Source organism: Aethalodelphis obliquidens, unplaced genomic scaffold (genome assembly GCF_003676395.1).
Source record: "Aethalodelphis obliquidens isolate GAN/ISIS:26980383/991018 unplaced genomic scaffold, ASM367639v1 scaffold4, whole genome shotgun sequence".
Lineage (NCBI taxonomy): Eukaryota > Metazoa > Chordata > Mammalia > Artiodactyla > Delphinidae > Aethalodelphis > Aethalodelphis obliquidens.
Genome location: NW_020837948.1, coordinates 72,332,925 through 72,354,266, shown reverse-complemented (window position 1 = coordinate 72,354,266; position 21,342 = coordinate 72,332,925). Strand labels below are relative to the sequence as shown.

At 41.3% G+C, this 21,342-nt stretch overlaps 1 pseudogene; it reads left to right on the top strand.

Moving 5' to 3' along the window:
- The window catches only part of LOC113617687 (ADP-ribosylation factor-like protein 16 pseudogene), an 11,694-nt pseudogene extending 9,572 nt beyond the window's left edge, over positions 1–2,122 (top strand).
- The last annotated feature ends 19,220 nt before the right edge of the window (positions 2,123–21,342 follow it).

Genomic DNA, 21,342 nt, shown 5'->3' with positions numbered 1-21,342 from the left:
AAAAAAAAAAAAAAAAAAAAAAAAAAGTGTTTTGGAAGTTGTAGAGCCATCTTCATATTATACAAAAGGTTTATTCTAACTTACAGATAAGGCAAAGATCACTGATGCAAATGTATAGAATTGGTATTACCTTTATGTCTGTCCTTAACTTTTATGTTCCAAGATCAAAGTTCTTGAGCTTTTTGTCTTTCAGCAATGGTCAGTTGTAAGTCTAAAGTAAACAATTAGTGTCAATGAATAAAGGGCGCTGAAAGCTGTACAACTGTAAATGGAAGCAGAGGTGTTTAGCTGAGTCCTGGTTATACACATCAGAGTTCTCCTGATACCTTATCCCAGCCATTTACGAGACTCCCGGAGGTTCTCCTGCTGTCATGTTGTAAAGGGAAAAAATATTAAAATATTATTTAAGATTGGATTAAGATGGCTGTCTGGGTGTAGATGCATCTATTCTCTTCCCTCCTCAAATACCTTGGAATAAAGAAAAAAAAAATCTATATATTTAAAAGGAAAACTCATTAACTGAACTGTTAGAAAATAATCTTCCTAGCATACTAGGTAATCTTAAGAAGTTTCTGAAATAGAGAAATCAAACAGGATTGGAATGACAGAGATGCAAGACTGGAGGGCATTATAGCCCAATACACTGCAAGGGTTGATTGGCCAGTGGCTTTGGGAATGCTCCAAATTAAAAATCCAGTCAATAAAGAGAGCAGGAGGGTTCCCAGGGGTGATGGAAAGGACCATCATTTGTGTTAGTCTTTGTAGGAGCAGTAGAACTTTCCCCTGGGCTAAAACAATGAGAATGAGCAGAGGACACAGGAGAGCTGGTGCTCTAGGTAGCCAGTGACTCCAGGAAGAAATGAAGCCGCAACACCCAGAAGAAGGGTCCTCAGAATACCCCAGCAAGACATGCTATGCCGGCCATAATCACCACCAGAGTCAGTGTTATAAGCAGCAGGCATTCACCAGTAGATGAACCAGCTCTCAGGTACCCACATGAAACAGGAGGCTGAATTATATCATCCTTAAAGCAGGAGGTAATGTGTGGTAGTGTCTAACGTTGGTAAGCCAAGAAACAAAGCCAAAAGCCTATTACTTAAAGTTATGGTGGAAAGTACCAGAAAAACTAAGAACCCAAACATTGAAAAGGGACATGACAGTGTTTCTGGACTGGGAGTGGATGAGGCAAGAGGCTGTTTTTCATTCTGTAAAGTTTAATCTTTGTTTCTGTTTTTCTTCTTGTTTTACAATATACATTATTGTAAACTAATGAATTATTAACAATGTAATTCTAAGAATATTCATTTTCTTTGATTGGTGTAACGTTTTAAAACCAACCATCATGCATGTATAAAATGAAAGAAATTCAATAAAGAACTAGCTATCTATTTTACGTTTGGTAGTGTATATATGTCCATGCCACTCTCTCACTTCGTCCCAGCTTACCCTTCCCCCTCCCCGTGTCCTCAAGTCCATTCTCTACGTCTGCGTGTTTATTCCTGCCCTGCCACTAGGTTCTTCAGAACTTTTTTTGTTTTTTAGATTCCATATATATGTTTTAGCATACGGTATTTGTTTTTCTCTTTCTGACTTACCTCACTCTGTGTGACAGACTCTAGGTCCATCCACCTCACGATGGAGACCTTGACTGCCTTACACAGCTGAGCTCCCAGGATGGGAAGGGCAACCTGGGCGATCCTCCCCCGACGCGGCCCACGGTGGGTACCAACCTAACTGGACATGGCGGCTCAGAGAAAGATCACCATCCAGGACCTGGGGGGTGGTGCATGGGCCCCATCTGGTCCAGTTACTATGGAAACTGTCATTCTCTCCTATTCATGGTGGATGCCTCTAACCCCACCCAGCTCTCTGCATCCTCTGCACAGCTCCTGGGTCTCCTTTCGGCAGAACAACTTGAAGAAGCATCGGTTCTGATTCTCTTCAATAAAATTGACCTGCCCTGTTACATGACCATAGAAGAGATGAAGTCGTTAATCAGGCTCCTGGACCTCATTGCTTGTGCCAAGCGGAATATCACCACGTAGAAATCAGTGCCCGGAAAGGCACTGGCTTGTCAGAAGTGCTGCGCTGGCTCCAGGACATCCGCAGAACTAATGGTTGACTGCAGGGCGGAGAAGCATGGCTGGCCCGCTCTGTGGCAAGAAGGCAGAAGCAAGCACTGCTTGGCCTCTGGCTATCTGTTGCTTTTATAAGGGCAAGTAAGCCCTAGAAGATCGGGTTCTGTGCTGAGTTGCAGTGATGGGTAAACTGAGGCACCCAGGTTATAGAAACTCCTGACATCTGCCCTCTGGCTCCAGCGCTGGGAGAGGATGACAGGCATGCTGGGTGGCTTGTGTCCTACATCACCCTGGTATGGTTCTAGGGGATTTGTTCCCCTCCCCCCAGGAGAGCTGCTCTCTCAGCTCTGACAGAAGCTCCAACCTGTTGAGTTTCTGATACCGTGACAGTATAAGGACGCTTGTGGGAAAACACCTATTGCTTGGTGCATTTGTGTCCTAGGGCCTCTGTAACAAATCGCCACAAATGGTGGCTTGCAGCAGCATAAACTTACGTTCACGGTGCTGGAAGCCAGAAGTGTGGAGGCTCTGAGGGAGAATCCGTTCCCTGCTTCTAGTGGCTGCTGGTGCCGCTTGGTGTCGTTGGCTTGTGGCTCGCAGGACTTGAATCTCTGCCTCTGTCTTCACGTGGTCTTCTCTCGTCTTTTTATAAGGAGGATGTAGGGCCCACCCTAAATCCAAGGTGATCTCATCTCAAGATCCACAGTTACATGTGCAAAGATCTTTTTTCCAAAGAAGGTCACCTTTGCATGTTCCGGGGGTTACAACTTGGACATATCTTTTGGGGCCACTATTAAACCTACTGCAGTCTGGTAAGAAAAAATAAAAAAATAAGCACACCTACTCAATGAAATCTATAATACTTAAGAGCATAAAAATTAGGCTTGAATGTACTGGGGAGAATCCACATTACTTGATGAGAATAAGCAATCATAAAATATCAGATTTACCACGAGTAATCTAAAAAATTAATAAAAACTCCATGGGAGTTTTTAGAAAATAAAACTTGAAGGTGCTTCTTGATTTCATCTGATAGAGGTATACAAGAATATGTGTTTCCCCTAAAAAGTAGCAACTAAGGGAACTTGCCTTACAGAGGGAAAACATATGATAAAATTATAATAACTATGATTCGTAGGTAAGGGCACATAAATAGGTAAGTAGGCCAAGAGAACAAAATAAAGTCCAATAACAGGCCCAACTATGATTATTACTTCAATGATCAAAGTGGCCTTTCTCGTCATTGGAGAAAAGACAGACCATTCTATAACTTATGTTGGAACAATTGGCTATCGATTGTTCAAAAAGAAAGTTCTCCCTCACACCATATGTAAAAATATATCATGTATGGATTAAAACCTAGTTTTACAAATAAAATTATAAAAGTTTTAGAAGACAGTATAAGAGAATTTATTTTTCTTTGGGTGGGAAAAGCCTTACCTAAATCCCGGGAATCAAAAAGGAAAACACGAAGCTGTGAACTCGCACGTATGTTCAGGGAAGGGATTAAGTTTGAGGTAGGAGGTGAGGAACATATACTGCATATTTTTGTATTATTTGAATCTTGTACAATCACGTTAACTTAATATATTATCTATGTTCTTCACTTTAAAAATAAAGAATCAGTAATATCTCATAACTAGCAGCTTCTCACAATTTCTTGTGTATGCCAATCTCAGTCTACCTCCAGGATCCCTGACTAGAAACCATTGAGTTACGCCACCTAAACCCCCTCTACCAGTGGCATTAGCCCTGCTCCCTGGAGCAAGGGGCAGGCAGGTGAAGGAATGCCCAGAAGCTATTTACATTTAGCTTCAACTTGAATTTGTTTCTTACTCACATGATAGATCACATCATTAAGGATCTGCTTACCCAAAAAGTAGTTTTGCAAGGAACTTACCTGGTTACCAGCGTTATTGTTACATAGAATTTGCAAGTTGATACATTTCTTTTTGGCTCCTTTTAACTCCTTTGTTTGTTTTCATGAAACTTTTCGCTACCTCCTGTAAAGTTATCTTTTTACAGTTTCTAGACTCTCAATGCCCCTATATAACATTTTCACTCCTCACAGATGAACCCAACCCAATTTTACCTTCCCTAAAGGTTTCAACTTTCCCATTTTCTTAGTTCTATCTGTTTTCACAATTATATTAAAATCTTTTCTAAAAGAAGTAATGACCAATAAGGTGCAAAAACTGACACATGTCTCTCACTGATATTTACATTAAAAAATGGAATCTGTTACCCCTAATAAAACCCTATAATTTATGGGCTATATGGAAAAATCTTGTCAAGGCAGTATTTTTCTCATTTCTTTCCCCCTTTTTCTTATAACAATATTTAAACAACATAAAAAAAAAGTTCAGCACCCTTCCAACGTGCATCTGAAAGACTTTTAACTCTGACTTAGATTGAGTCTTGATTGTGTGCTTAAATACTGCTACGATGACTTGAACAGAGGAAGAATGAGATTCAGCTGAGCTGCATGTCCTTTTCCTTTTGTGCTTTATGAACACGCATGTGTTTGAGAAACTGATTATTAATGAGTTTCATCATCTGGTCTAGCAATTCTTCAGAAATCCAAGATCTGTTGATAAACCTACAACTTTCAAAGTTGGCTTTTCTCCGATTTAAAATGCCTTAATCTGATATTTTACATTTAAAAGTTGCTGTTGTTTTTTGAAACTCTAAGATAAAACTGTGCCTTTTTGAGTAGTCCTATTCTATTCTTGGTCCCTGGTAGGAAGAGTTGCATCTCTAACAGCTTTCCTTTTATGGGCTCCTAAAGTAATTCTAAAATGGGCAAGTTTTCCGCATTTCATTGGTTATTAACTGCATCTCACCAACTGCAGGAGATCGACTTTCTCAGATCTCAGCCCCTCAACACAGCTTTTGCTGTATTTTGCCATGAGTTCTGAAGGGAGCTAACAACAATGCATGTAAAATTCTTAGCTCACTGTCTGAAACATAATAGCTGCTAAAATATTATTGATTCTTACTGCTCCTTTGCATGGCATGATCGCCACCAAAGCAGCACTTATAATAATAGTAAACATATATTGAATGTTTATAAATGACACAGTACGGTGTTAAGCAGCTTCCAGGGGATTAGTTAATGAAATAGATATAACCTTATTATCCTCCTTTTGCAGATGAGAAAACTAAGGCTTTGAGAGTTTATTCAAGTTTAATCTGGGATGGAAGCCAGTTGCCTCCATAGCCGGGGCTCCTCAGCGAGGAATAAGACCAAGGATCCCTTTACTAGCCTAAAGTCACTATGGTGCAGAAGACGCATAGAAAACATCAGGAAATGAGCTACTAGGGAACTAATTTCTCCGTAGAGCATGACATTCTATATTTGCTTTCTATTGATTGCTACTACCACTCACCATAATGGTGCCTCTAACTGCAGTGCGTCTCCTTTTCTGTGGCCAGTCTTTGAATTACGAACTTTCTCAGTTTTCAATAGAGTAAGAATTCAGCTTTGTGAGACATGGGGAATTAAAAAATGAAAGAGGATTTACTGAGGTCAGCTGCAATAGATTGCTCTTCAGTGTTCTTCAGAATCACCAGTCCTGCTTAGAATCAAATGCAGCCCATGGACTTCCATTGCTGCCCAGAGTTAGCATCTTATCACTCTGCTGAATTCCTTTCAATTTCTACGCTTGAAGTCATTGGTCTCACTTAGTTCCTCAACTTGATTTCCTCCTGCTGTTGAAGGCTGCTGAATAGCTGTCTGGAAAGCCACTATCAGCAGCTGTCTCTCCCCTGCCAAGGAAAGGCTTTAACAGTGAAAAGCTGCACACTGCTTCAGATTGCACGCATGTGTGATTTTCATAAATTGAATTGAAATGATTCAGAAGGAAAAAATGATTGAGAGGTGGTGCAATGGTGACACAATATCCCCATGAGGACTATGAAGTGATATCCCAAGCATGCTGTTCATTCTTGTTTCTACAACTACAGGATAATATTTATCTGGCTTTTGCATAGTGTATCAGGTGACAGGAGGAAGCCTAAGTAAGATGCTAACGCCTTTGCTGTATGTATTAAGCTGCAACACTTTTTCTCTGGCATTTATTTACTAAATCACAGATGCTCAAAAGAAAAAGGACTTTGAGGTGTCTATTGGCATGTGTTTTTGTCTTAAGCACTGATCTCTTAAAATAATTCTGCAACCTCTCTCGTTTATCTATGTCAGTATTTATTACAGGGCTTATTGTCATTTTTCATTAAGAAATATGAGGTACGTTTTCAAACATAAATACTTTAAATAGTAAATACTGCACTTCCCTTCTACTGACAGCCCCAACCAATAAAGGACCAGAATCTCACGACTGTCTGGTTCTCCTGTTACTGAGAGCTCATCAGAAAATGATAGCATCTGGTAATTGTCTTTGAGTAGAAATTTAATTAATAGAGTATCACAATTGACATCAAATGGAAAATAACTTTGAGGAAAAGTATGAAGTAGGGGGAACACATGATTTCTTCTTTTTTGATGAAATAAATCCTGTTCTTCATTAAAAAAAATAGGAGTTGTTCTACCTTCTGTCAGGATCATTCCAACTTTAAGGTTATTAATGTCCATCACTGGCAGATAGTACAATTTTCTATTAAACTAATGGTCATTGTCTACTTGGAGACTCCTCTTGAAATTATTCCTTAATGCCTACTTCATGAAAGGTAGATCTAAAGAAGGCTTTTTACGCAGACATAGAGAATGGATTTGAGGACACGGGGAGGGGGAAGTGTAAGCTGGGACGAAGCGAGAGAGTGGCATGGACATGTATACACTATCTAATGTAAAATCGATAGCTAGCGGGAAGCAGCCGCATAGCACAGGGGGATCAGCTCGTGCTTTGTGACCACCTAGAGGGGTGGGATAGGGAGGGTGGGAGGGACATGAAAGAGGGAGGGGATATGGGGATATGTGTATATGTATAGCTGATTCACTTGGTTATAAAGTAGAAACTAACACACTATTGCAAAGCAATTATACTCCAATAAAGATGTTTAAAAAAATTTTTTTTAAATAAAGAAGGCTTTTTTATTGTTTTGGGGGCAGACCACCAGGTTTCATGTCTTACTGAATTGAATGTATTGTTTGTGACAACATATGTAAAGCTAATTAAGCTGTGCTTGACATGGTCCTAGCTTCTTCATCTGCACCATAAAAAGGCTAACCTAGCAGCTGTCTAGATCTATGAAGTCAAAAAAGGATCAAAGCAGAGACACAATTTCCTCTGAACTTGAAATGAAAATGAGTGTGTTTCCGGTGTCTATCAAACTGCCTAAAACCAAGTAAATCATTTCAGAAGAAGCTTTCAGCACTCTATCAAGGTGATGGAGGTAGTGGGGTGGTAAAGTAGAAACACGTTTACAACTTCATTTCTATTGACTAGATAAATAACCTCCATTATTCAACATGATAAAACCAACCAGAAACAGAAGTTAAGATGTTCATATATCAATCCACTAGTAGGACTTAAACTCCATCAGAGGAATAGAAGAAAATAAACAAAAATGGGAGGATAATGTCTCAATGTTATTTAGTTGTGATTCGCCTAGTGTTAGGTCACTTATTCCCAGATACGCATGACTAGCTTGTTGCATATCTATTTAGTTTGAATGCAAAATTTGCATGAATACACGTAATAATATTTTTGAGCCAAGTAATGTGCTGCGTGCTTTACATATACAGTCTCCTTTAATTTGCCCAACAAAATTGTGATGCAATTTTTATTATCACTATTTTAAAGATGAGAAAACTGAGCATTGATAGAATTGAAAAATAACTTCCCAACCATCCAGAACTAGTAAGTAGTGAGTCCAGGATTCAAGTCCTCATCTATTTAATCTAAAGCCCATATTTTAAATCATTTACAATCATTACCCTAAAGTTCTCTATGTGATAATATAATCTTGGATAAGATGAGAAAAAAAATAGGTTTTAAGATTGTGTGCTCTGAATTTTCTGACACAATATGGTTATCATTTTCTCCCTTTGACAAAAAGAGAAGCATTAGCCTAATTATGCTTAGGGCTCAGGTAATGAGCATATCTTGATTTAAAGTCTACAATGTGAACAACTCATGGCAGATATCTCAATCTGACCGGAGAAATCCTTTCTTATTTTTTTTAGTTGGAAGATACTTGATTTACAATGCTGTGTTACTTTCTGCAGTACAGCAAAGTGAGTCAGTTTTATATATATATATATATATATATATATATATATATATATATATATATATGTAAAAAATATCGTGTGATATCGCTTATATGAGGAGTCCTCTTATTTCTTTTAGTAGCCAGTCTCTGTGAATGTGGATTTAAGCCATTGAAGCTTTACAATTTTATAAGGCAAAAAAGAAAGAATCCCTACTTTTCTGATAGCAGCTTGGATGAAAAAGGCTAATGAGAGGCTCTAATGTAAGTGTTCTGTAACTTTTTGTGCCATGAATTGCACAATATAGTCTGAGGAAGCCTATGGACCTCTTCTCAGAAGGATGTTTTTAAATGCATAAAATAATCTACATAGGATTACAAAGGAAGCCAACTGTATAGAAATTTAGTTATCAAGAATTTTTAAAAAACAATACAGTAATATATGAATTTCTTTATTATACATTAAGTAACAAGACCTAGTGGCATGTCTAATAACTACCGCACATTTGAAGCAGGGGTGGATGCAGAAAACTATTGGAAGATCTGTCACTACTGTAATGTTCTATTCCTTTAAGTATTACCTGCACATTTTAATATGAATACTTGACTTAGTCTCAAACTAATCAACACTTCTACCCTCCTCCCAAATAATGTAAGAGATTTTAGAAAGCTTTAACCACTTATCTTCTGAATTACATGATATTGTTGTCCACTATTTCCATACCACTTTCTAGCTATACCTCCAAAGTTAGTTGTTACTATTTTTGTGGTTTTAAACAATTAATGATTATTTTGATTTTTCCACATGTTGACCATTAAAAAAAAATTACCATTATTATTTGCACTTCATTATTTGCTTCTGTGCTCAATTTCCTTCATTCAAAAGTATATCTATGGGCTTCCCTGGTGGCGCAGTGGTTGAGAGTCCGCCTGCCGATGCAGGAGACACGGGTTCGTGCCCCGGTGCGGGAAGATCCCACATGCGGTGGAGCGGCTGGACCCGTGAGCCATGGCCGCTGAGCCTGCGCGTCCGGAGCCTGTGCTCCGCAATGGGAGAGACCACAGCAGTGAGAGGCCCGTGTACTGCAAAAAAAAAAAAAAAGTATATCTATTAGTAATTCTCATTAAACTTTACAGGGTCTGTGAATGGTAAACACCACCAGTATCTGCCAAAAATGTTTGCTTCGCCCTGAATGCTGAAAGGTATTTTAACTGCATATAGAATTCTAGATTGAGGGTTATTTTGTTTAAAATAAATTAAAGATAGTATTCCCTTTGTCTGGTTTTTATTATACAGATAAAGCAAGAATAGGATGGTTTGAAACAAAAAACTTCTTGGTATGAGAAAGAGCTCTTAGAAATTTAAATATGGTAGCTGAAATTTAAACATGCAATGAAGATTTGTACTATCTGCATCAATAACCTTTCCCTGATGTATTAATTTTCTATCACTGCTGTAACAAATTACCAAAATTTGGTAGCTTAAAACAACGCAAATTTCTTATTTTAAAGTTCTGGAGGCCAGCTGTCCAGCAGGGTCTCATTAGGCTAAAATCACAATGTTGTCAGCCTTCTTTCTGGAGACTGTAGGAGAGGATCAGTTTTCTTGCCTTTTCTAGCTTCTAAAATCCTTCTAGAATCCATCCCCATCACTTGGCACATGGGTCCCTTCCTCCATCTTTAAAGTCAGCCATGGTGAGTTGAGTCTTTCTCACATTACAACACTCTGACCTCCTCTTCTGCCTCCGTCTTTCATACGTAAGAACTTTTGTAATTACATCGGGCCCACCTAGATAACCCATGAGAATCTCCCTAGTTTAAAGTCAGTGGATTAGCAAACTTAATCCCGTCTGTATCCTTCAATTTTAAAGTGTACTGCTTGCAATATCAGAGGGTGTTACCCCTGGAAACATAATAGAATCAAACAATTAGGAGAGGCCACTGGGAAATTAAGTCTGGATGCCTCTCCAATGGCACATATTCTTGGGATTGCCTTAATCACACGACAAAGTCATATATTGAAATTGGAAGCCTTGACTGGAATACCACAACATGTCATGCTGACGACTTTGAAAGCCTTTATTAGCTATAGTTGTTTCGCTCAGTCGGAGTGTCAACTCTTTTAACCTCTCCCATCTGAATTCTACATATCCTTTCAGGCTCAACTTTGGTCCATCTTTACCATAAAACATTTTTTTTTTTTTTTTTTTTTTGCGGTACGCGGGCCTCTCACTGCTGTGGCCTCTCCCGCTGCGGAGCGCAGGCTGCGGAGCACAGGCTCCAGATGCGCAGGCTCAGCAGCCATGGCTCACGGGCCCAGCCACTCCGCGGCACGTGGGATCATCCTGGACCGGGGCACGAACCCACGTCCCCTGCATCGACAGGCGGACTCTCAACCACTGCGCCACCAGGGAAGCCCGCCATAAAACATTTTTGATTGCTTCAACCCCAACGGGCTCTCCCTTTTCCAAATTCCTATCAGTCTATAGTCTATATTTTATTATTTTGCTTCTAAGTACTCTATTGTTTACTGTTGTTTCATTGTCATCATCTTTGCTCCCATGTAGTGAGCCCCCACTATGGAATCAGGCTCTGCTCTAAATGCATTTTGAGCACTACTTCAATTCTCATAACTACCCTTCAAGGTAGTTATTATTATCCTCAGTTTGTGGTGGAGAAAATAGAAACTCAGGAGGTAACATCTGGCACCCAGGTTCAGACAACCTGAAAGTGGGGGAACAGGAATTTGAACCCAATCTGCCTGACACGAATCTGGTGCCTCTGATCCTTTTCCTATACTGCTCCAGACAATGTTTGTTTTGTTCTTAGGCTATAAGCTCCTCCATGGTAGGGACTCTATTTTTCTGAAACTCCCACAGCATCTAGCACAGACTTAAGCCTAAAGCAGGAGCCCAATGCAAGCATGGCATGGCAGGTTCGGCAAAAACATGGACTTGAAGCAGAATAGTGCCATAAGCAATGCAAACAGCCCCAGCTTTGGTTTATTGCATGAGTGAAGTGATTATACAAGAAGTCAAAGAACCTATTTCAACAGCTTTTATTTTGTGCCTTTAAAGGATGCCCGGTAGGTTAGGAAAATTTGGGGAATTCCCTTTAGTGGTTTTGCAAGGATGACTATGGTAACCTTGGTCAACGAGTCACCTAGCTAAACCTATGGAACCAGAAGAACACCAATGCCTGCAACCAGAGGGTTTACAAAGTTTCAATACCCAACCAGTTGTTGCTAAAATAATTTCAAATAATTTCTCTCAAAGGAGTGCTCTGTGGTTATGCCCAAGTCTCAGTGGGCCTGCTCCCTGCTGCCCTCAGTCAACCCTTCAGGGAAATTGAAGTGCTAGTTCACAGATCCCATCCTGGTATGAAACTCCAGAGCACTTACACTTGTGTTTAATGATAATAATTAAGGATTAAAAAGGGCTCTTCAGTGCACACAGATAATGCATTTTTTAGCCATGCAGAAGCATATCATTTCTTAGATCAGAGCATCTTCTAGTATAAAGTGTCCCAAATCTGTGCCTTGCCCAGAGGGGCACAGATGCACCCAAACATATTTTTCAGACATTCATGCACTTTATGTTCATGTGATTGCAAAAGAACAGACAAAAGCCCTCCTGGAATCTGTGGAAACTGCAAAGATGAGCTCATTCGTGGGCTGCCCCTCAGATACGACTGCTGTAGGTGAATTGGCCAAGCTCAGACTTGGACAAGCAGATAATGTGAAGGAAAGAGGGAAGGTGCCATTGCTGAAAAGCAGGCCCTTGGGCCAAGATAGGGCCTGTAGAAACCCCCAGGCGATGCGGGAAGCCTGTGGGAATACTTCCTGCCCTGTGTGAACATCCTGCTTTGTTTCTGAAGAGGGTGTTTGGCACAGGGTAGGTGTTTGTGGGTTGGATGAAGATGCTTCTCAGCTCACTGGCACAGGGTCCTCCCACAAAATGGGCATATAACTGGGGCTAGAAATATGCAGAATTATAGTTGGTGATGCTTTTAGAGTTTTTATTAAACCCTAGTCTACCCAGCCCACTTTGTTATTTTACTCTTTCCATCCAGCTCTGTGGGTCTGGATGCGGTTTCCACATGTGGCAGAATCCCCCACTCTGGCCTCCAGTCCGCTCTCTCCCAGAGTCCTGCCAGGGTGAGACTTGGCACATTTTCCTGTGTCCCATCCCCTCCACACCGTGCCCTGGCTACACCGCCAGTCTGACACCAGGGCTTCCCAACCCGTATGCCTCTGCACACCCTGAAAATGCGTGAAGGGTGGTCTGAAACGGTCAGGGCGTCAGTCTGGGGGACAGGCAGGGCCTGGGGCACAGGAGCCACCCCCTCCTATGTCCTTACCCCATACAGCTTCTAGGGACAGCAGCTTTCTCTGTTGGCCCCCGCGAGTCTCATAACTGGTGTCATTTTCTGTGAGTGTCCTGAGAAGATTCAGAGGCGCTGTTAATTGCTGCCAATATAATCAATGAAGGCAAATGCCTATCTGCAGCAGTTTTTAATTTTTGGTGTGCATCAAATTTACTGACTAAGGTTTTAAAATTACGATGCCAATTCCCTATCCCCTGAAATTCTAATTCAGTCAACATGGGGATTAGAATCTGCATTTGAATTAACCCCCCTGAGCTATCTTTCTGAACCTCATATTTATTGAGATAGAGGAGGCATTTTTAGCAAATAATCCCCAAACCTGGCAGATTTATCTCTTGCTCATGATACATGTGTTTCTAACACAGACTGGCATGTGTGTATAGGATGTAGGTGGGGGAAATCACAGATAGGGAAACTGAGGCCCACAGAAGTGAACTGACTTTCTCAAAATCACAGAGAAAGTTGGAAGGATCGAGTCCTTGTTCTACAGTTGGCACTTCCGCCACTATCCCACACTATCTTCCTTCTTCAAGCTTTAACATGAGTTAAGAGAGGACTATTCCCTCAGCAGAACCCTGACATATTAGAAAAATGGGCTTGAGGAAGGGAGTGGAGTCAGGACTGTGATGGGAGTTGAAGAAGAGGCTGCCAATATCACGGAAAAGTGCCAGGTGAGGATTATATTACCTTTCAATAGTGTATTAAAGAGTTATTAAATTGGGGAATTAGGAATCTTAACTTAGTATAAAATCATAACTTTTGAATTGGATAGAGATATTAGAGGTTATCAAATCTAATCTCCAGACGAGGAGAATGAGTGCCCTGAATGAATCCTAATCGTGATGGAGCTATGACCAAAACCCGACTCGATCAAGGTCAGTGGGCCTTCTGCTACTTTGCCTTCCCGAGTCCTTGATATGTTTTCCCGGCATGGCTTATTGGATCCCAGTTAAGGAAACTCATCATCTTTCACTTTTGAGGAAACAGGACTTTTCTGTGTAGCAAACTCATCCACTCAGCCCACAATGGTCTCCATATCCTCACAGGTGCTTCCAGTGCTCTCAGAGCTTCTGAAGAGGGGGAAAGAGACACTTGGCATCTGTTACATACCACCAGCTAACATAACTGCTGGCAGTAGTAGGCTCTGAATAAATGGTTGATGATGGATGGCATAATACAGAATCTGCCTTTCCATGAACTCCATGGACTATTTTCCTGCATATTGCGTTATTCAAGATGTTAGTCTTATGTGGCAAACAGCCCTGAAGTTTTTGATCTTTTTTGGGTTTTTTTTTTGTTTGTTTGGTTGGTTTTTTTTGTGGTATGCGGGACTCTCACTGTTGTAGCCTCTCCCGTTGCGGAGCACAGGCTCCGGACGCGCAGGCCCAGCGGTCATGGCTCACGGGCCCAGCCGCTCCGCGGTATATGGGATCTTCCCGGACCGGGGCACGAACCCGTGTCCCCTGCATCGGCAGGCGGACTCTTCCAGGCGCCACCAGGGAAGCCCTGATCTTTTTTCCATGTATCAGCAGTAACATTCTGAGGGTTTTGTTTTGTTTTGTTTTGTTTTTTAATGTATCTTGAACAACTCTCTAAATTCTAATATGCTACAATCTCTTTCGGGACACAGACTGTGTTATTTACCTCTTCACACCTAGAACAGAGTCTGGTACATAGTGTATCCCAACTGAATGGATGAAGGATGAAGGACTGTCTTCCCCTCTCCACCTTCCGTGCCCTCCTCTCTCCTTTATCCGCACATGCTTACAGGAGTCCTCAGTAGCTGGTCAGAAATCTCGCAGCTGTCATGGAGCTGAGCAGTTCAGTGGTATTTGTGTGTGTGTGTGTGTGTGTGTGTGTGTGTGTGTGTGTGTGTGTATAAAATATACGGGGGCACCGCTCCGCATGAGAAATCTGACAAAGGACATGGAATCTGTGTCAGAGCAGCTAGTGCTAGCAATGTGTATCCTTAGAATTCCGTCCTTACCAAAAGGTGACAGAGCCCACATCAAGCTTTGCCGTGGTTCTTGGATCCTATGTCCACGGCCTTTCTGCTCTCCCCCCGCCCCCTCCAGCTTCCCCCTCCTCCTAAGTCACTCCCGTTGTATACATGCGTCATTAGCAACCTCTCACTGTGGCAGGAACGTGGCTTTCATCTATGAATAGATTTTAACAGCCTCCTTCAAGCTTCCTCTCAGGGCTGCACTGACTCAGCCACGCGGGGGAACAGGGAGTGCTTTTACTGACAGCAAGCCTTACCATTCTAAGGTGTGATGATGGGAGTGCAAGGAGAGAAGGGCAAGAAGATCCAGCCTGAAGGAAGCCTTCCTAAATGAATACATCCACCATGGAAGAGCCAGAAAGGAAGATGCTGAGCAGTTGGACAACTATTGTGGGTTGTTGTGGGTAAAGGGATCATTCAGGATATGAAATTAGTGATTTCAAAAATAAGACCTCTTTCAGATTTGTGCTTTGATCTAAAGATTAAGAAGAAATTGCTTCCCCTGAGAAAGGCTATTTAGAGAGTCAATCTGCAAACAGCCAAGCTGGGGAAAAAGAGGATTTCCAGAAGGCAAATTCAGATCATGAGTGATGGGTGCCGTGCCTTGCAGGCTGAGTCATAGCTACCGCCTTTAATCAGTGACCGGACGCAGTTACCGCAGCAGCCAGCTGCAAAACGCCCCTCTGCGGACCTTCAGAGATCTGAGGGACCGCTTCTGGCTCACGCTGCTTCACGCACCCAGAATGTTTGGGAACAAACCAAGTTAGAGCCTTAGGTGGGATGGAACCAGCCAAAGAGGTTTTTCCAGAAAGAAGTAACCTCATGGCTGTTTATGACTAGGACAAAAGATTCCCCTGATAGAAATGTTTGGTGTCTGCTTAATTGTTCTCAGGCAGTTATCACTGCAATCGGCAAGCTGCAATGTTGCAAAACCTGGTCTAGACCAGTATTAAAAAGAACCTGTTTGTGATTGTTTTTTTAAAATTTAAAAAAAATTTTTTTTTTTTTTTTTTGCGGTACGCAGGCCTCTCACTGTTGTGACCTCTCCCATTGCGGAGCACAGGCTCCAGACTCGCAGGCTCAGTAATTGTGGCTCGCGGGCCCAGCTGCTCTGCAGCATGTGGGATCTTCCCGGACCGGGGCACGAACCCGTGTCCCCTGCATCAGCAGGCGGACTCTCAACCACTGCATCACCAGGGAAGCTCTGCGATTGTTTTTTGTTGGAGAGAGTAGATAAACAGTTCCACCCAAAGTCTCACTCAAGTGTTTACTCCGTCCCCCTCTCTTTGCCTCTCTTTCTGTGTGGCTTCTCAGGAGGGTGAGCATGAGGTGGGGTTTGAGGACCAAAGGGACACACCGAGATGCAAGTATATGCAGTGCTCCCTTCATGCCACTCGTCCTTAGCTGCAACAGGCAACACCTGGGTTAGTGAGCCAGGCTGGTGTTCCCAGAAGCAATGACTATGAAGGTTCTGGTTTTTATTTTCGTCAACTGGAGACTCTGCCCAGGAACATACTAGAATGACAGGGGCAGCTTCAGTCAGGTGGGGTTCAGAAACATGATGATTAGGAAGATACCCATGCCCCCAAATACCACTTCCCACTGGAAACTCCACACTCAGACCTTCGTTTCTCTGACTCAGATTCTATGAACTCCCACTGCTGGGGTTTCTCCTCCCACTGACAATGATTCTTTTTCATCTCCTCTTTCTTTGTCCACAGCCAGGCATAGCCTCCATCCCCCTTTCCTCCTGGAGTCAGTATTAAGCGGAGAGTTAAATTTACCTTCTTAACCACGTGCTGAATGTTTTCTTCTCTGAAAGGTCATAGCATTTTCCATCTATTCCATTCGTCTGTGCACTTAACTGTGTGAATCCTTGGGTTATTACTTGACGGTTTGATGGGTGTACATGATCTTCCCAATTATATTTTAAGTACTTGGGAGCAGTGACATAATCAGGAGTCTCTGCCATTAACAACAGATTCTAACACATAAGAGGCCTTTAAGAAATACTTGTAGGGCTTTCCTGGTGGTGCAGTGGTTGACAGTCCGTCTGCCGATGCAGGGGACACGGATTCGCGCCCCAGTCCGGGAAGATCCCACATGCCGCGGAGCGGCTGGGCCCGTGAGCCATGGCTGCTGAGCCTGCGTGTCCGGAGCCTGTGCTCTGCAGTGGGAGAGGCCACAACAGTGAGAGGCTCGCGTACCGCAAAAAAAAAAAAAAAAAAACCTGTAGTTTGAAGATTTTTTTTTGGAATTAATAAAATTTGTTTTTGAGCAGTTTTAGGTTTATAAAAAACTGGAAGGTACAGAGTTCCTCCTGCCAGCCACAACCTCCCCCCTCCCCAGTCTCCCCTACTATTGGTAGCATGGTATATTTGTTGCAATTGACAAGACAATATTGATACTTAAATTATTAATTTAAGTCCATGGTTCACCTTAGGATTCACTCTTCTCGTTGTACGTTTCATATGCTTTGACAATATATAATGTCACAGAATCATACAGAAGAGTTTCACTGCCTTAAAAATCTCTAGTGCTTCACCTGCTTCATTCCCCCTCCCCCATTCCCCACTCCCCATGTGCCAAAGCCAGACGGCCACTAGTCATTTTCTTGTCTCTATAGTTTTACTTTTTTCCAGAATGTCATATAGTTGGAATCATAAAATATGTAGACTTTTCAGACTATCTTTCACTTAACATTGTGCATTTAAGTTTCCTTCATGTCTTTTCATTGCTTGAGAACTCATTTCTTTTTAATGCTGAATAATATTCCATTGCCTGGATGTACCACAGTTTATCTATTCACCTACTGAAAGGCATCTTCATTGCTTCCACATTTGGGCAACTATGAAGAAAGCTGCTATAGGCATCTATGCACAGGTTTTTGCGTGGACCTAAGTCTTCAACTTATTTGGGTGAATACCAAGAAGTCCAAATGTTGACCCATATGGTGTGAGTATGTTCCATTCTGTAAGAAACTGGCAAACTGTCTTCAAAGTGGCTGTACCATTTGCATTCCCACCAGTGATGAATGAAAATTCTTGTTGCTCAGATGATCTTCTGAGACTGGCTTTCGGTAAGTGGAAAAGAAACATTTATGGGGTGGAATGAATTCAGAGTCACCTATCCCTACCCTTAGACTGTCCTGCAGAGAACAGTGAGGGGTAGTGGAGAGTGAGTAGAGATACAAACATGCACACCCAGGTGACAGCTTCACCCTGCTACTTATTAGCTCTACGGTCAAAGCAAATTACTTAACCTGAGCTTCCTTTCCTCTTATTTAACAACTGGGACAATAGTACCAACTTCCTCAGACTCTAGTAAACATAGTAAACAAGATAATGTATGCAAAGACTCTAGCATAACCCTGCGTGCGTAACAGGCACTCCATAAAACTGTTTCCCAACTGTAAGGAGTTAACAAGTTTTCACTAGAATTTTTGTAAATGTGATGATATGCAGTATCCACTCCCTCTACTTCAAGTTCCTTTATGATAACTGTAAAGTCCTAACTGTGAAATCTTGTGTTAGTGATTAAGACAAGAAAATAACCTCAGGATTCTTAATGGGAGTGGAATGTCCCTGTTGCTATTTTCACCTGGAAAAGATACTGAGGGACTAGAAATTTCACTTTGAGTTTCTGATGCAGGGAGACCTCTGAGTCTGGAACATAGGACTGCACACTTCTGCGGGTTTGCCTCACCTCGGCCACATCTCCGCAAGTGAGGTCACCACAGGAGCTGTGCCGGGCAAGTGGTTCCTCTTGATTCCCTCTCACATGAGCCTCGCTGACCATGGGACTTTCATCTGAGAAAAGTGGTCAGCAGCAGTGTGCAAACATGGCCTACTCACAGCGTTTAGAGAGGTCAAAAACTGCAATTGCCCTGAGATATTTTCACTCATCTTTCTGTACTTGCCATGGGAAATATCACTGACCATTCAGACCCTCATGAAATGCCTGTGTGGTGGGTCATAATTTCATATTTTCCATTGCTTTTGCTGTGTATACGTGAGCAAGTATGGGTGTGTATGTGTGCTGCCTGCAGCCTAATTTCTTATAAACTATTTAAAGTATATTTTAGATCCTGCTTCTCTGGCCCTAAGCTAATAGCCATCTTTGGTTTGTATGTTGAGTGTAATTCAAAGTATAAAGACACCCTTTGGCCCTTAGCTCCTTGTGCCATGGTACTATCTTCATCTGATGATTTCCAATTTGGGAAGAGCTCAGAGACCCTGAATCTACCAGTGGTGTTGTATTGTGCAGGTGGGCCAGATTCCTGCTTTGGACATGGCTGTAGATATGACCAGTCTGACTGTCATTGCTTAGTCACTACCGGATGCAGAGCACTGTGCTGGGTGGGAAGTGGTGAGTGAGGACCAAAAATTCAGACTCAAAAACTAGAGAGTTACCATTTCTTTACTTTCAGGTGTCTATTCGTATGAACAAATTATGGCTTAGCGACTGGAGGAGAAACTTATTGATTGGCCTCTATTACCACATAGTTATTGATCTATTCAACCCTGGCTCTCCCTCTGTCCACACACAGGTCTAGCACTGTGATGGTCAGGGACCCCTGTGCAGGTGAGCTGTGGAGGGGAGAAGTTGCTTCAGCAATACCTTCATTTGGAGAAGAGCATGAGCTTTTACATTAAACAAATTCTACACTGAGTCCACAAAAGCCAGTAAGTAGAAATTATACTTTAGGCTATACAGTGTAGAAAGAAGATGGGTCACATTTCAGCAGCAGTTTGGAAGAATTCTATTACTATGTTACTTACTGGAAGAATGATATTTTGGAGTAAAAAACCCAACATAGTAACAAGACTAAAGTTTTTTTTTTTTTTGATCTGAGAACAGATGGCTTTGTGTTGCCTAAAAGAAACAACTAGGAGTTGGATCATGGTTTAAACGTTTATATTTCCACAAAGTAATAAGTAAACTAAGTTGATCAAGTGGTATGATTCCCACCCATGCTCCATATTTCCAGTGGCAGGCAGATTACAGTAACTAGATGCAGTATTTCATTTTCTGGAATAATATAATATTAGCTATGTTAGTAGTTTTACTTTAACAATATTAATCTTAAAAAGGTTGGTGCTTTTCTCCTAGGATCCATGACTGAAGTTAAATAGTTTAGGCATCACTAGCCCAACTGTTAAGATTTCTCTGGGTGTAAGTAATGAAGAAAGTAGACATAATGCATGTATTCACCTGATTGTGTTTTCATTTTTTAAAACACAAAATTGTAATGTTCTTTTCAGGGCTAATATCTGGCCTGTGCTTACCCATGTGGCTATACTGCTTGTTAAAATACTGAAATATTTCCATAGAAGTTGGTAAAGAGTTGCTGCTTCAAGCTCCCCTAACACCCTCCTAGAACCTGAGTTGACTCAGAGCCTCTCCTGGCCCTTTCCCCCCTGAATTAGTCATAGTAGATTGTTCACAAAAATGGTCACCCTTTCTTCTCTACATCCACACCCCTTTGCAATATGACTTGTGGTCCTTCTAATTAAGAGGTAGTCTCTTTTTTTTCACTTCCTGAATTTGGGCTGACCTTGGTACACGGTTTCACCAATAGAATGCAGTAAAAATTATGTTATACAAATTATAAACCTAGGCCTAAACAAGTCTTATGCACATCTGTTCTCTCTCCCAGAAACATGCTCTGGAATCATAAGGACGAGTCCAAGACACACTGATGGAGGATGAGAAACAAAATGGATTTGAGATGAACTATCTCAGTTCAGGCCATCTCAGATTAGCCTGACTGGCAACTGACCAAAGACGTAGGTGCCAGCCCAGCTAACAGCAGAAGAACCATCCAGCTGAGCCTAGCCCAAATTGCTGACCCTAAGATTTATGAGCTAAATAGACCGTTATTAAGCTACTTGGTTTTGAGATAGTTTCTTATGTAGAAACATTTGTTGCACATTTATAAGATTATATATAATTTATAATATTACACAGAAATAGGTAAATAATATACCAATAATCCAGGATCTAGAAGGGTAACAACTAGAACAGCAGGGGTCCTCCAAAAATCTGCTCTCATGCCAAGGCCAATCTCTACTTTGATTGATCCCCATGGTGCAGCAATAATTTTATTAGGAGTGCATGAGCTTTTACATTTTAAAAATTCTATATTGAGTCTATGAAGGCTAGTAAGTAGAAATTACACTTTAAGCTGTAGAGTATGGAAAGAATATTTGTCACATTTCACCAGGAGTCTGAAAGGATCCTATTACTAGAGTATTGTATACCTAGCTGTCATCATTAATTTGTTAGTTGCAATTAGAAACTCGTTGTTACTTTAGAGAAATTTTTTAACGTATGTTATTCATTAAATTTGATTTTTTGTAATCACTGTTTATCTTACCAAGGTTAATAAGAAAAAAAGTTTTCAAGTCAAGTTAAATATTTCTTTTAGGTAAAACTGAGTAAAAAGACAAACAACCTAATTTTTAAAATGAATAAAAACCAAATGAGCTGAAAACTTATGTCCACAAAAATACCTGCCCATGGATGCTTATAGCAGCTTTATTCATAATTTCCAAAATGTGGGCATATACCCTGAGAAAACCATAATTCAAAAAGAGTCATGTACCAAAATGTTCATTGCAGCTCTATTTACAATAGCCAGGAGATGGAAGCAACCTAAGTGTCCATCATCGCGTGAATGGATAAAGAAGATGTGGCACATAT